This window comes from Engraulis encrasicolus, chromosome 12 (genome assembly GCF_034702125.1).
Source record: "Engraulis encrasicolus isolate BLACKSEA-1 chromosome 12, IST_EnEncr_1.0, whole genome shotgun sequence".
Classification (NCBI taxonomy): domain Eukaryota; kingdom Metazoa; phylum Chordata; class Actinopteri; order Clupeiformes; family Engraulidae; genus Engraulis; species Engraulis encrasicolus.
The window spans coordinates 15,220,833-15,230,832 of NC_085868.1; the positions used below are offsets into that span (position 1 = coordinate 15,220,833).

Sequence of the window (10,000 nt, forward strand, 5' to 3'; positions counted from 1 at the left end):
TGGCTAACAACTATACGCTTTCGAGAAATGCACCGCTGGTCTGTTAGGCTGAAATCTTGTGAATGGGGAAATTTTTATTGATTTTAATTTTTTTTAAAGGGGCATTCTGATAGCCTAGTAAACCAGCGCTACCCGCTGGATGCCAATTTGGCCTGGCCTCGGACAGTCGAACATTTTGAACACATTGCCCTGAATCTGGCAAACCAATCACAACGCAGAGATTTGTTTTGAATCAAAGCGTGCAGGGTTTTGAGGGAGTGACGACGAAGCTCGCAACGCTGGGAAAGCACATCAACGAGAAAGATAGCGCTGATTGGTCAGAGCGTTGGCCTATGGGCACAGGCACGGTTTGAAAGATAACAGGTTGTTCTCATCAACAATCTTCTGATGTACTACTCATCGGGGCCAGACTAAATTACACATCCAATCTCACATTTAGGCTGATTTATCAGGCTATCATTTATTGACAATAGTACAGTATTGTATAGGACAGGAAGAGACTGGGAGAGAGATGGGGTAGGCGTGCTGTGCCACAGCACCATTGAGGGGGAAAAAATATAACAGACGTTCAATCTTGTCTTGTCTAGTGTGTCGGCTTTTCCATCGCTAAGTTTAGGAGCTGCTTAGAGCTTCACCACCAGTAGTTGAGGAGGGGCCTACAGAGCTCCTCTCACACACCCTCCCATTCAGATGGGTGGCCATCACACACACAGTTAGCACAGAAAGGAGGTTATGGAGGGGGGGCAGTTAAGACCTCCACAGTGAAGAGAGATGGGAATGGTGGTGGGGAGGAGGAGGGTTAACACCTCTCCAGTTAGAAGAGAAGGGGGTGTGGAGGAGGTGGGGCGTAGTTTTAAGACCGCCACAGTTCAGAGAGACACGTGTGTGTGTGTGTGTGTGTGTGTGTGTGTGTGTGTGTGTGTGTGTGTGTGCGTGCGTGCGTGCGTGCGTGCGTGCGCGTGTGCGTGCCTGCGTGCCTGCGTTCGTGTGTGTGTTTGTGCGCGCGTGCGTGCGTGCGTGACTGCCTGTGTGTGTGAGTGTGTGCGTGCGTGCGTGCGTGTGTGTGTGTGCGTGTGTTTTTTTGGGGGGTGGTTGACCGAGGCCCTAAATATCCAAAGCAGTGAGTGGTGACATCATTTGTTTTGGCTGACTCCCTAATCCTCATGACACCCACTTACAACCTGCCAAAAATTCCTACAGCGCTCAACCTGTGTGGAACATGAGTAGCCGTACGTGCGTGCCGCCAGTGTGTCAGTGTGTGTGTGTCAGTGTGTGTGTGTGTGTGTGTGTGTGTGTGTGTGTGTGTGTGTGTGTGTGTGTGTGTGTGTGTGTGTGTGTGTGTGTGTGTGTGTGTGTGTGTGTGTGTGTGTGTGTGTGTGTGTGTGTGTGCTTCCCTCTGCTATTAATACTCCAGGTGATTGACAGGCAACTTGCCCAGCGGCACATTTTCCATCAGCACCTCCAAAAAAGAGTCCCGGCCAGATGGGCACGACCTCTCTCTCTCTCTCTCTCTCTCTCTCTCTCTCTCTCTCTCTCTCTCTCTCTCTCTCTCTCTCTCTCTCTCTCTCTCTCTCTCTCTCTCTCTCTCTCTCTCTCTCTCTCTCACACTGTACCATTCATTTGACCATCTCTCTCCTCTCACTGTTTCTGTCTCTCTTTGCCTTTACCGGACAGGTCAATCACAAGACAGGGCAGCTGTTGGGAGTGAAACACAGCAGTGACTCTCTGTCTTTCTCTCTACATCTCTCTCTCTCTCTCTCTCCCTCCCTCTCCCTCTCTCTCTCAGATGGGTCAATCACAACAGCTTGAATGAGACACTTAATGTCTCTCCCTCTTTCTCTAATTCTCTAATACACATCTCTGTCTCTCTGTCTCTGTCTCTGTCACTGTCTCTGTCACTGTCACTGTCTCTGTCTCTGTCTCTGTCACTGTCTCTCTCTCTCTCTCTCTCTCTCTCTCTCTCTCTCTCTCTCTCTCTCTCTCTCTCTCTCTCTCTCTCTCTCTCTCTCTCTCTCTCTGACAGGTCCGTCACAGTAGCTGGAGGCTGGAGTGAGGCACAGCACAGCTCTATCAAAAGGATCTCGGTGCGCTTGAGTTGCAGGGCAGCAGACTCTCTCGGCCCCAAACCACTAATAAGGAGTAGAAGAGACATTATGAAAAATGTGGTCTGGAGATCTACATTAAACAGATTTACATTTTTCAGATACTGTTTTTTTATACTATGTTTTTTTACAACATGTTTACATTTGATGATACAACTCGAATGTGTAGAAAGAATGCAATGGAATGTTGGTTTTGATCACTTTTGTGTTGTTGAAATGGTGTCTCATGACATCAGTATACAAACCGAAGCAAATGATAGCGAATGTTATCTTTGAAGACCATACAGGACATGTCAAGGCAGGAATTTATGTGCACGCACACACACACACACACACACACACACACACACACACGTGCGCGCGCGCACACGCACACGCACGCACGCACACAAGCACGCGCGCACACACGCACACACACACACACACACACACACACACACACACACACACACACACACACACACACACACACACACACACACACACTGTGAGTACCGTAAAAGCAGATGAATAAATACATGTTGGGATCTGATTAGAAGGGGCTCTCCTCTGAAGCGGGGCCCAGCACAGGTAGATACCATCAGCTGCATGCAAATACAGCCAAAGAGCAGAGCCCTGACTTCTCACCTCTGTCCTCTCCTCACGCATGCTGCATCGCTTCCTCCGTTTATCAACCTCTCTGTCTGTCTGTCTGTCTGTCTGTCTGTCTGTCTGTCTGTCTGTCTGTCTGTCTGTCTGTCTGTCTGTCTGTCTGTCTGTCTGTCTGTCTCCCTCTCTCTCTCTCTCTCTCTCTCTCTCTCTCTATCACTGAATGCACTGTATACAAAGGGTGTTTTTTGCATAGATGCATGGTACTAGGAACATTCATACAATTCACTCACCATCACTTTCTCTCATCCGTCTCTCACACACCTACACATGATCCATCTGCCTTTCTGCCTCTGGTTCTCTCATACATGCAACATTCTTTCTCGGCCTGTTTTCTCTGTTACCATCTCACACATGATGCCGTACATGCAGTCAAACACCTTCTCAACCTTTCATGCACACAGACACTCAGACACACACACACACACAGGGAAGGAGAGAGAGAGAGAGAGAGAGAGAGAGAGAGAGAGAGAGAGAGAGAGAGAGAGAGAGAGAGAGAGCAAGCGCACACGCAGTCCGACAAGCCCGGCGCTCATGCAAAGCCCCTAGATGTCATGTGATAATCCGGCCGAGATCTTGCATAGGTACTCCTGAATGAATGCTCCTTCATAGCTCCAGTATACTGCATATACACTATGCTCCGGCTTCGAGACCACATGTGAAATACATTTGAATTCATCAAAACTGAACAGGATTCAAGAGGCCCCCTTCCAGCGCGGTCGGTCCACAGGAAAGAAAGAAGAATGAAACATCTGATGCCTCATCTAGTTTTTTTCCCCTAAAGTTCTGCCATGGGGTTATCCACCTGTGAAACGGACAGAGAAAGGAAAAAGTGGCTTCGTATCAGGAAATACAAGTCCTGAAGGATATCTGGCCTATTGGATACAGAGGGTTGCAGAAAGTTCTATCTGCTACACTTCCATCCATGGATTGATGGACAGGATTCAAGAGGCACCAGCCAGCAGGCGACAGGAAATCTAAAAGAAGGAGAGAACTGATGCCCCTGGTGCCCCTGGGCACTGTGCCGCTGGCCCTCATGGATAATCCGGCCCTGGGGTCCGTTTCTCGAAAGCGTCTTTGCTATCGTCGTTAGCAAAGTCCTTCTTACGAGCGACTCAACTCTTTCTTGACAGCGACGCTCGCCACTAAATCCAAGGGAACGGTAAGACGGTCTTAAGACGGTTAGCAACGACACGAATCGAGAAACGGACCCCTGGTTATGCACATGTAACATGAGCAGAGAAAGGCTAATGTGACTTCAGTAAGTACAGGGTTTCTGGCCTGATGGACACAAAGGGTTGCAGGTAGGAAGGAATGTGTGGTCCTTGCTACACCTCCTTGTTACATAATGCAAGCTGTGGTCTGACGGGAAAAGAGTGTTTGGACCAGAGAGTCAGTTCAGATTTGAAACTTGGAAGATTGGGTGAAGCCCCTAACACATCCATTCATGGTTTCACAAAAAAATATGCCAGAGTTAGCACCGCAGCTGCTAAATTTCATCTGTTGTCCTATAGAGCAGATGTCAATAAAGAACAAAAAACATGCAGACCATACACCATGATGGTTTCATGGAATGTGTTGGACTAATGCAGGAGTTACATCAATGCAAACAAATAGCCATGATAGCAATGACCTATTGAAGAGATATGGATTTTTAAAAAGTAAATGACATGGCAAAAATGAGAACACTGTTTAATATTCTACTCTCTCCTTGGTGAGAGGATATTATCTATGAATACTATGACTTCATAGTACAGCTGTAGGGGATATCTAGGATAGATGGGATAGCAGAAATAATTAGTGTGGTAAATGCTTTTGGAGACCATTCGTTTCCCCATCCTCACTGCATAGGATATATTTCACACACCTGCAGTATCTCTACACACGCACGCACGCACGCACGCACGCACGCACGCACGCACGCACGCACGCACGCACGCACGCACGCACACACACACACACACACACACACACACACACAAACACACACTGGACCACTGTGCCAGGCTACTGGCACTAACACAAAACAGACATCCCACAACATGGGCATCTCCATTATGAGAAACATGCACGCACGCACGCACGCACGCACGCACGCACGCACGCACGCACGCACGCACACACACACACACACACACACACGCTCGCACGCACACGCACACGCACACACACACACCCTAACCACATGCACACACAATACAAAGACAGATAACTGTTTCTTTCCATGCAAACTTCAGGAGAGAAGATGAACCCTTTATTGTGGTATTGTCTTGGCAGGCACACTGGTGTATTCACACAGATCTTGTACTGGCTTGCTGCGTGATATACGATGTACACACTTTATTTTACCCCTTCTTTAATCCATATGCAGACACACAATCACTCTCCCTCTCTCACTCTACCTAAATATGTACACACACGCAGGCACGCAGGCACGCAGGCACGCAGGCACGCACGCACAGACACACACACACACACACACACACACACCCAACACAGCTGTCTTCTATTTCCTCCAATCCCAGTCCCAGATGGAGGTAGAGTGTGAACTTTAACACACAGATTCTTGGCATTCTTTCAGCTTTCAGAGTCCTTTCTCCAGCAGCAGCGGCAGCAGCAGCAGCGGCAGCAGACACACACATTACCTTCTCCTAGTCTCCACTGACACCATCTTTCCACTCTGTGGCCTTTTCCACAAACACAATAAGCAACAGTTCTCGTCTCGTGCTTACTGTACTGTACAGCACAGCGCGCTACGCTGTGGCCAGTCAAAGTCAGTCGAGCTCGGACGGCCCCTTTCCCAGACCACAGGGCTGGTCATGAGGCCAGCATAGAGCCACGAGATTCAACCCAGCAGGTGTGGTCCTCCCGTCTACAGGACAAAAGTCCATTTTAGAACCAGGTGAGAGGCGAGGGAAAAGACAACACAATTAACAGTGCAATTCTCAAGTCTCATCTCAAACCACAGGCTAGTCACAAGCACAGACTATGGAATTACACATTTCACTTGCAGGTGTGGTCACATCTAAAAGAGAGGTTCGTTTTTGGAACCAAGGAACCTAAGATGAAATGCAAGGTTGTGTTTGCATCTGCAATATCAGGTTCATTACTGATATTTTGTGGATGGCTGTGTCTATACCACATACTTCCGAATACCCAAGGGAAGGGACAGAGATGACAAAGACGAAGGGAGAAAACAAAAGGGATGAGTACAAAACAAGAGGAGATAGAAGGAGTCTGTCTGGTATGGCAATAGATTGTTAGCCTCTTCCCTAACCGGTTGATTACTGATACATACTGCAAGTCACCCAGAAGAAGAAGAAGAAGAAGAAGAAGAAGAAGAAGAAGAAGAAGAAGAAGAAGAAGAAGAAGAAGAAGAAGAAGACGATGACGATGACAATGATGATGAAACGTAAGAAAACACACACACACTACTCGTGCTCTCCCTCTCTTCATCTCTCTATCCCTCTCTTTCAGGAGAGCTGCTCTTCCCCCTACTTCACCAATCCCTCTAATAACAGGAGGGCGAGATCTCTTTCTCCATCTCCTCCCCCGGAAGCTTTAAAGAAACCCACCGGACTGCAGCAGCTTGAAGTAATCCAGACTGCTGATTTGTCTTTTTCTTTCTCTTCCTCTACGTCTTCTTCTTCTTCTCCTTCCTCCTCATCTGCTCAAGCGGAGATCTGCTGGAGATATGAAACCACCTCATCAAATTTGGGTAATGAGTGGATTAACAGACATTTCGGCTGGTTCTTTTCTTTCTGCTGCGTTGGAAAAGAGCTTCGAGCAAAGGCAGACAAGGAGGATGTGAGATGATGTGAACACCTTCTTTAGTTTGACTCGATCATCAAGTTACCGGGCGTTTCGGGGCGACTGTAAGCCCCTCACCAGCATGAAGCAATCTCGGGCTTAAATCTCCATTAGGGCCCCAGAAGAATCACGTCTGAACATTTTCCCAGCCCTTCCAGCGCCAGAGCAGCCCATCCCAAGCCCACTGAAACGCTGAAGTTGGTTGGTTTTCAATATATACATAGTTAATGCCAAACTGATACCAAAGGTACAATCAGATTTGTATAAAGTAGAAGTAGAAGCACTCTTACAGATGTAATTACAAAACTAGCAGTATGATATTACATGGTTTCAACTTTGCAATATCATATTACTAGTGTAGTAATTACATTTATAAAAGTACTTTTACTTGTACTTTATACAACTCTGGGTACAATCCACTAGGCCTATACCTCTTGTTCCAAATTGACATGTGCACATGATACAAGTGATTGCATAGGTTCATTATAAGATTTTCTGTAGCCTGAACAGCAGTGACTTAGCTCACGAATACCGACATAGAATATCGACATCAAAGAACACTGGGGTTGCTGAGAGAATGTTAATTTGCCTTGCTTGTAATATCAAGTTAAATCAATATGTAGGGCTAATAACAATCTCGTTGACAGACTTGAAGATGATTGTTGGTTGATTTGGAGATGGGCCGCAAAAATGTAGCCTAGTACAGAGCAGCAAAGGCAGGTTGCCCATTACTGCAGAAGAGATGGCATGTGCCTTTCACTTCCATCTGGTAAGGTCCTCTCTTCAGTGTAATATCTCATTTCAAAGGTGGTGGGCAGAAAATGTTCAAATGGACACCATAAAAGTATCATTTCCCTCCACATTCCGTCTACAAAATAAGATATCAGCTATTCTACAGGGACATATGAAAGACGCTGTTTTTCACCAAGTCCAGACATTAGGTAGCTTCATTAGAAGTATGGTAATATGACATATAAAATCGATTTTACACAGTCTCACTCCAGTCTCTTCTGTTCAAAACATTACTGTGGCAAATATCAATCTCCTCTCTGCTCACTCCCTCACTCGCTCTCTCATGCAAGGTCCAGCTGTTCACATGCATCCAAATTCCCCAGAGAAGCAAGAAGATGAGGGAGAAGAAAGACAAGGAAGGGGAGACGGGAGAAAAAGGAAGAAGGACAGAGGAGAGAAGAGAGAGCGAGAGAGAGAAGAAGGGAGAAGGGAGAAGAAAGAGAGGTGAGAGAAGAAAACTGAGAAGGGAGAAAAGATAGAAGAATGAGAGGAAAAGAGAGGAGAAGAGAGAGAGGGCAGAAAGAGAAGGAAGACGAGATAAGACTTGAAGAGAGGAAAAGGGTAGATGGAGAAAGAGAGAATAAATAGAGATGAGAGACCAGAGGAGAGAGGAAAATAGATAGACAGAGAAGGAAAGATAGATGGAGAAGGAAGATGAACCCTATAAGTGAAGAGAGAAAGGGAAAGAAGGAGATCAGAGAGAAGGGGAGAGAGGGAGAGAGGGAATGAAAGATGGAGAAAGGGAGAAGTAATGAAAGATGGATGACAGAGGAAGATGAACCCTATAAGCCTCATAACTGGCCGTGACAAAAGCACGGAGCACTAAGTCACACTAATCTACCATGGCCAGCACTGGAGCCATCGCACATCAACCTCCATAACTCACATGCATCTATCATATCCCTTAGTAATATTTCTGAGGGTGTTTATGGAGGCCTTTATTTGCCTCTACTGTCATTCCCTTAGATTTGTAACGGGATGAAGATCACAGCCTTTGGTATGCGAAATAAACGGCTGTGAGTAGACTCATGCACGTTGCACTGACGAGTGAGCTGCTTTCAATATCAACATATTATTTACACTGTGTACATGTGCATGGGGCATCTAAGTCTCCACCCCTTCCGGGCGGCTCGTGGGGCTGGGAACGCCAAAACTTTTGACTGTGTTGTAATGGACTGATCAAAGCTATTTTCCGATCTATCTCGCATTCCCCCGTCGATCACACATAAATGCTGTAGCTCAGAACTCCTTTGGAATATTCTTGCATTTAAGAACATACAGTTGATGCAACCACTGTGATTTGTCACACCACCAAAGAATAAGTTATCTGACAAAGTGGCTGGTGAGACTAAAATTATTACTAGCCATGGCCAAGTTTTAACAGCATTTGGCCGGTTAGCAGGTGCCAATATCAAGCCCTGTGACAATAAAATGAATAATATTCTTGCTATTCCATTCTGTGCTATTTCACTCACTGACCTAGATATAGGTGTAGGCTAAAGTACAGTGGGCTTCTATAGAACTTTGTTCGATGGTTTTGAAGCATCTGCTCTTGATCTGCAAGAATACTTCCACCCCACATTTCCGGAAGCCTACCTTAGCTACGTTGAGAACAAGCGCTGATAGGCCGACAACCCCCTGCTCATTGCATTTGACTGTCAATCAAAAGAATTCTAAAACAATTTTAACTGTCAATCAACCCAACTAACATTGAATGCTCATTGTTCACTTCAACAATTTAATATGTCTCTGAAATAAAGGGTCAGCCCGAAAAAGATATTTGGATTATTTGAAATGTACGGGAAACAGAGTAGAGACTGCAAGAATTTTGGGGGGATACATTGATTCTGGTCTCCTATAGACATGCATGGGAAAGGGCACTTTACTTCCTTGTTCTGCCCATAAATGGTCTCATGTCTCACCCATGGCCATTGCTTCACTTTCGACTTGACCGTCCACTGTCCATATATCTGATTCAGTGATATCACTCGAGTCGATTCTATTCTTTTCTATTCTGTTCTATTCTATTCTTCCCAAATGTTCACAAAAGACGTGTCTTAGATTTCAAACCTATGAAGACGACTGGCTCAGTATGTGTTAGGGGTGGTACGGTACACAAATGTCACGGTTCGGTCCATATCACGGTTTCAAGGTCACGGTTTTCGGTTTTGTACGGTTCTGTTTTTTTTTTTTTTTTTTTTTTTTTAAATAAAATGTATTATACAAAAATTAAAATGAAAATGTAAGCTTATCATGGGTATGTTGAATTTGACTTTAACCCAACTGAAAGAGGAAAGATATCAATGATTTTAACATGCTTCCATTTATTTCACAAAAAGGGAGAACTAAGTCCTAACTTTTAAGTTGACAAATATTCAAATATTACATGCTATAACACATTTGACGTGTAAAAATTAAACAGCTACACTCCTGTATGCAATGGGACCATTAGGTCAGTGCAGTATGACTATTTTGGTTAATGACACACTGAGAACGAATTTGACTTTTATTTTGATACCGCTTTCTGCGAGTTTTGCGCTTATGAATCAGTTGCTTCCTACCATGAAACTGCCGGCCGTGAGAAGCATAGAAGTAAAATCAGAAGTCAAATTCAATTTTAAGTGAACAAGTAATAGGGTTATGTTATG

The 10,000-nt window shown here is 45.4% G+C and overlaps 1 protein-coding gene across 2 annotated transcripts in view; it reads right to left on the reverse strand.

Annotated features, from left to right (window-relative positions):
• Positions 1–10,000, reverse strand: part of bmpr1bb (bone morphogenetic protein receptor, type IBb) — a 170,694-nt gene that overhangs the window by 140,558 nt on the left and 20,136 nt on the right. Inside the window, exon 2 of one of the 2 annotated variants that reach the window (XM_063211696.1) lies at positions 6,326–6,433. The exons of the other annotated variant lie outside the window; for it this stretch is intronic. The gene's annotated coding sequence lies outside the window, so the exon portion shown is untranslated. The remainder of the gene's footprint in view (positions 1–6,325; positions 6,434–10,000) is intronic. 2 annotated transcript variants of the gene reach the window in all.